Genomic DNA, 6,851 nt, shown 5'->3' with positions numbered 1-6,851 from the left:
GTCCCCAAAAGCAACACTCTCATCTTGAGGTTTTGGCACTGAATCAAAGTCTCCAAAGTCACTATCATCACCATTTTCTACCTCAGTAGTATGTTGTAAGTCTAAGCCAGAAGTTTTACTGGCAGTATCACATTCTAAAGAGTCAGCAGCCTGACTTGGCTCGGCTTGATCCAAACTTGCTGGCTGCTGAGAAACAGTACTTGTGTCCCTGAATTCACCAAATTCATCATTAGGTTCGCTACTATGTGTAGGCTGTTCTGAAGTTCTTTCTAAATCTAGAGCATCTTTTGATTCTTGAGCATTCCTGAAGGTGGCAGATGCACTGCTGACTGCACCAAAATCACCAAAACCATCGTCATGTGTGCTGCTGCAAGCTGCAACTTCAGTACTACCTCCACCACTCTTAAGATCTTCAGAATCACTCAGTTTTTCTCCTGCAATGTCACAGCTTAGGCTTTGGATCTTAGCAACCTTGATGTCCACTGTTTTTGAAGAGTCACCAGGCCCGCTAAAATCTTTGCCATTCTCTGTGTGATGTTGTCTTCTCCTCCCACTGTGCTCTCCATTTTCAGTAGTGCATATTGAGCTTCCAGTTGTTCGAGACGTACTAGAAGTCGTAAATTCATTATCTTCCAGTGCTGAGGGACCCCGTTCACAACTAGTTTCTGAAATGCAAACCTCTTCTTCGGCATGAGTTACTCTGTTTATTCTGTTGTTCTCCTGAATGCTCAGTGAATCTCCTTCATTAAGAACACCGCATATTGTAGGCCCTGTTGCCTCTAAATGGATTGGGGTTTTGTTTGAGAATGTAGCAAAATCTGCAAAGTCTTCACCTGAGCTAGGCATTGAGTTCAAATTTTGCTCAGTACTATGAGTGCTAACAGTTTTCAGTCCCTTTGAGTCACCAATACCATCTAGATCTTCTGTTCCCTGAGGATTTGCAGGGTCTGATGCTGCAAATCCGTTTGTTAGAATCTCTAGACATGGAAGTTTCTCACCATTACAAGCATCTATTTGCTCATCCTGGCTCTCAACTGCCACACCAGTCCTAACCACATGAGGAGAAAAACCCTCCAGTTTCCCAGTGTTTTCTCTTTCTTCTCCTCTTTTGTTTACATCTTCTAAAGCAGTACCTGAAGTTCTAAACTTAGATTTTTCTTTGATAGTACTAGTAGCTGACATATCAGAAAGCTCCTTATTAAGAGTAGGAAGCTCTGCAATGCAGTCTTTGTCTTTAACATTTTTAACAGATGTGAAAGTTGCAATGCTGGCTACACTGCCAGAATAATCATGAAGGGGGATGAAATGATTCGTGGGTATAAACTCTTCCTTTGAATGACTGTAGTCCGGTGTATCAAAATCAGCAAAAGCTACACCAGCAGTGCTTACACCAGAAAATCCTCCAAATTCATCTTCATCATCGTCCTCAGCTCCATTGTCTAGTGGTGGAGGGGATGAAGAGTACATTCGAATGATATCTGGTTCCATTTTCAGTTTCACTTCAAAGTTAATGTATTTCTATAATAGGGAAAAAGAGAAGTATATTAGAATATGGCTCTCTTTTGCACTCTTACGTATTTTATTTTTACAGTTTCATGCTTTATTTTAAAAGTGTGCATATAGGTCAAGGTCTGTATTAGATCTCAGAAAGAAACATTCCCCAAACTCATTTGTTTTAGAAGCCACAGAGAATCTACTGGGACAGTTCAAGTCTCTTGTAAACTACTACATGATCAAATTCTGACCAGACAATGCTGAAATTATTGTCTTGAGCTGTTGTGCAACACACTGACACAACTAAATTCAGTTTTAACTCATCAGTTCTCTACCTACCACCACCATCAATTCATAAACCAGACAGTGACCCTGGTCTGTCTTTCCCCACACTCATTTGTGTGCTCAGCTGTGTGACAAAAATTAAGCCACAACAGCCATGGACACAAGGAACCTTCACTAGCATTAAAAATTTTGAAATGTGATTCCATAAACTCTGAAACTGTGAAGGAGCGGCGGAAGCAACTGCTGCTAGAATCACTAGCTATGATCCACTGCCCTACTGTTTAAGTTTTCTCTGGTTTCTTTGTTCTTTAGAGGCCCTAACCACGAGCCAACATGCTGCCTCCACAGCTGCTGCCACCAGCCTGCTTCTGTCTTAGGAGCCAGTTGAGAAATGCCATTATGAGCACCAGCAAAGCCTAGAGCCAAACTTCATCAAAGCTTATTCTCCAAAGGAGAACTGAGCAAGATTATTCATAAAATGTGTAAACATCAATCACAGTCAGAAAAAAAAAAGGAAGTATTCCCATAGCCTAGATAGAAACAGATTAACATTCCAAACCATTACAGGAACAAGCAAGGTATGGATGGAAAACTTTCTTTCCTAAAGAGTAATGTTGACTTTTACAATGTTGTGTGCTATTAATGAAACTACAACTACTAGCACATATAGATTCACAATTGTACACATCACTGAACTAGGGGGAGCCACAACCAAGCTCTCTGCATTTCAAATGACACGTCATGAATGAGCTGTAACAACACACTAAAAGCCTTAGCTACAGAAAAAGAGAGTGGAAACAAGCTATACATATTAGCAAATATTTGAATTTCTAAGCACCTGAGTAAGTGCAGACTTTACAATACTAGCTCTGAAACGCAGATAAAACATGATCCTTAAGTTCAGCAAATGACTTTGCACATGCACCTTGAGAGCAGCACACAAACAGTGTGACAGCAAATGAATCTCTGCAGTTCTCAAGTGCGACATACCAAGCTCTTGAGCCAAACTAATCTGGGTATTTGCCAAGCAATCTGACAACCTTAAGGTGACTAACATACCTAGAATTTTTTGGTTGAAAAGGGTATTTTGCAGTTACAAAACAACATTATGCTTACAGATGAAACCATAAAGCAATTTGTAACATAACATGCGAATAGAAGACAATAACAAAGGAATTTGGTTTAGAATAAAGCCTAAGTTGTCAACAAGCTCCCACATAGGCTTACTCAGCACCAGCTGCTTAACAAGGTATTTGAGAGAAGAGCTTCACTCAATTATCTCGGAGGCCTCGTTTCTTAAGAGCACTCTCCCTTTCACATCAAGGTCTAGCAATTGCTGTTCCATGTCATACATGGATGCAAAGATCCTTCCCAAGATGTCTGTAGCACTGTGACTTTGTGTTCACAGAGAGATCACTCCAGCCTGTTTAGTTTCCAGTCTTCTGGGGTTTCACTTCACTAAATACTGTAGCAGCATTTCTTCTCTGTAATTATCACAGCAGTCATTACTTCTTTACATCCAAATTCAGTGTGGTCAACCACCAGCACTAGGATAAAACACCCAGTACATCCAGACTACAATTGCTTTCTGGATGTTTTACTGCAGAAGCAGATCCATAGACTATGCACAAAGTTATGCCCTGAGAGGTGAAAGTGTTCAGTTTGCTCTTTTGTAGAAAATAGACCAGTTAGGTAGATATCGGTACATATTAGCTGTGCTCATCTTGAGGCACCTTTTCTTGGGGAGAACTATTTAAAGCAGGAGGGGAGTTGGATAAACAGTGAATGGCATCATGCCTGAAATTCATGGCTCCTAGGATCATAAAACAATAGCTTTTTAGTGACAGGCACATTTAGGAGAAAGAACAGAAAACTGCATCAATCAGGATGGGACTCAATCCTCCCCACTTTGAATTCCTCGAAAGGGAAAGGATGGGTTTATTTGGCTGTAACAAATCATCCTTGTATTTAAATTTGAGTCTCTGAGCCTCTGACAACTTATTACATTATTGTCTACCAAGTAGACAATAGCATAAATTTATTATTAAACCTTCTGAACTTTAGCAAGAGCTATTACACCTATTCGGAAAATTCAGCTGACACAATATTTATCATTTTATCCCATGTGATAAAAGCTAAAGAGATAGTAAAGGCAAGAAACTAGTTCTTGAAACAAACAAAGCAACCCTCAACACTACTTCAAGGACGGCACCGACTGGACATAAGCCATCATCATCCCGTAAGAGAAAGGAGGTTGAACAGAAACAATTAAACTGCAGGAAAGAAGGAACGTGAGAACAAGAGTCCTACAAGGAACTTCCCTGAACAGCTTCTGGGGAATCATACTGGAGCTTGGTATAAACAGCTTTTTGACCAAGTACTATGACTGATGCTGCTGCAACCTCAATAGCAACTTTATCATATGATTAGACGGTTTATTCCTTATTAGGCAGAAATGTACAAGCCCTCTAAAACACGTCTCTAACGGCATATAGAAAGAAAGGATTTCAAACAGAAAATGACAGTTCTACAGCATGTGTCAACACTGGAAAGAAAAAGCCATATAACTTAGCAGATAGAAATTTGAAGTAGAAGCCCAAATAAAATCCCTAAATGTTTCAATTACTCTCAAACAAACATGTTTAAGAAAGTCAAGTGCTTTACTGCTGAAACAAGTTAAAGCTAGGAAGTTAACACGTTTGATTTTGAAACCAAGATTTCTGAAGTCCACCAGACATTCTTGAGGCTTTCAGTACAGTATGAGTAATAAAGATCCAAGTTTAACACCTAAGTATAATATATATTAAAAAAGACAGATATGTATCAGATTTTTCTTCTTTTCAAACAGTTTCAGAATAATCAAGTCATGCAAGCAATTATATTCAAGTAAATAGGAAAGTAAATCTAGGTAGACTTGCCTCCCCTTTCCCAGAAACATTATTTCTATGGATAAGGACTAGTGACAAGGAAAGGAAAAAGCAGAAGACAGAAGCAGCCTCAAATTTGCTTCTAACTGGCAAATTATATATAAACCTACAGCCCCATACACAAGCAATGACATTAAAGTCTAGTTTTGCTGGTTCAGTAGTAAAACAAATCCACATTGTATCCCTACAGCCTACAGTTTTCTAAAATCTTGGAAAGTACTTTGATCAGCTGCAGTGTTTTTGTTTGGCTAAGAAGCACACCAGCCCAGTGGCCTACCTACACTTTGGGAAGATTTTATGGATAGGAACAAAATGCAGGAGGATGCTGACGAGCCTCCTAATTTATGCATCAACAGGCCAATATTACTTAAACAAACTGAATTAAAAAATGGCAGTCATCATGACTCAGACTAAGCAACAAAGCCTAAGTAAAATGTTTTTTTCTTATATCTCAAAGACATATCCTGTGATCTATATCCGTAACTATGAATCAGAGGCCTTGAGGAAAACTTCTGAACTTTCCCATTACAAGAAAAATTTGTCTGTATGGTTCACAAAAAAGTACGTGTGTTTTAAGTATTTTCAGATTTATAGGCTTGTATAAACTCGTTTTCACTCAAGTTATTTGAAATATTACATTCTGCTCTGTATTATTAACTACTTCACCACCTTACATCAGAGGATCTCATGCAAGAAATGCCAAGAAAAAAATAATTCTTAACCTACACTGGACATATCTATATACTATCTGTCATAACTGCTCTACCCATTTTCATGTTGACCATTTACTGCATGAGTATTTTAACCTCAGCCAAAAATAAATCATAATAGAGGTGGAAAAAATCCTCAGAGGCAAGGATGATCTAAAAAAAAGAAAACTAAACGCATTTTCAAAAAACAAACTGCTGAAAGCAGCAAGCATCACAATCAAAAGGAATTTACCTACAAGACTCCTTTCCAGTTAACATTAAAAAAAAGGAGACAAGGAACAAGAATAATAAGGACAAACACAGGACAAAGACAACTGGAGGGCACTGCATGGGGCTGAAGCAGACTGCCAGAGCCCAACTGAACATGCAGGAAGATCTCTGACCATTGGAAAAATTTCCTCTCCTGCAACTTCTGCCACACAGCAGAAGAAACTTCCTTTAATTTTTCATTTCAAAGCATTTTTAAAACATCACAGGGACCATTTACACAGCAGCAGTCCAGCAGCACAATACACTGCTCCAGATATGTTTCGGTAACAGTTGCCAAAACAGGATCTGTGAGGAACATTAATTGTGCATTTATAAATTTGATCATAGGTTTGATAGCCTACTAAGTGTTTAATCAGTTTAACTCATAAGAACCAACTGCATAACCAATTGTATTAACTTGTATATAATTATTTTCAAATGTCAGCTACTTCCAATGATGTTACAGCTGCATTCTAAAAGCTCCAAAAGGTATGAATATGTATTATAAATGAGTGTGAGGCTGTTATGTTAACACAATTTAATTACTGTTTACAGAACTCAAACATACACAAACTGTAATAGAAGGAAAAAAAAAATCATACTAGTATTCCCCCTCCTCTTGACTAATTAGTGATAAATTTTTAAGCTGGCCATGATCCCAATTCTCCTCACAATATAGAACAGCATGGGAATTTCATAGCCTTAATGTAGTTTTCTTCAGAAAGAATTTAATTATGGTCCCTTTTCTCCACATTCAAATGTTCCATCTGCCAACTAAAAACCAAATTTGTTATCGTCCACTGAAACGTTAACATGGTGAAAACCCACAGGTCTGACAGGATAACAACTTTGCTCCTTAATTCATTTAGTTAATCCCTGCTTTGTCTGGCATCTCAAACAGAGCTGGAACTGTGGCTTCACCTTTTGTAGCACTTTATACCCAACTCAGCAATATTCTTGGTCAAGACATCAGGCTATACAATTTTGTTAATCTGGTATTTCAAGTGATGAACACAACTTGTGATTTAACCCAAAGCAGAATTTAAACAAATCTATGACCAATAATGCAGATTATTTATTTTACCCATATTTTTGAGGGAATTGGCTCCCTAATTTAAGTCAGCTATGGAGTTAACAAGCACTTTGGAACTTTGCATGTTTATATGAACAGATAACTTTACCAAAT

General features: G+C 38.2%; 1 pseudogene; it reads right to left on the bottom strand.

The window, feature by feature from the left end:
• The window catches only part of LOC103806584, a 1,964-nt pseudogene extending 476 nt beyond the window's left edge, over positions 1-1,488 (bottom strand).
• Positions 1,489-6,851: the final 5,363 nt, after the last annotated feature.

This window comes from Acanthisitta chloris, unplaced genomic scaffold, assembly GCF_000695815.1.
Source record: "Acanthisitta chloris isolate BGI_N310 unplaced genomic scaffold, ASM69581v1 scaffold12077, whole genome shotgun sequence".
In the NCBI taxonomy this organism is placed as follows: Eukaryota; Metazoa; Chordata; class Aves; order Passeriformes; family Acanthisittidae; genus Acanthisitta; species Acanthisitta chloris.
Note: the sequence above shows the minus strand (reverse complement) of the source record. Positions and strands in the feature narration are given on the sequence as shown.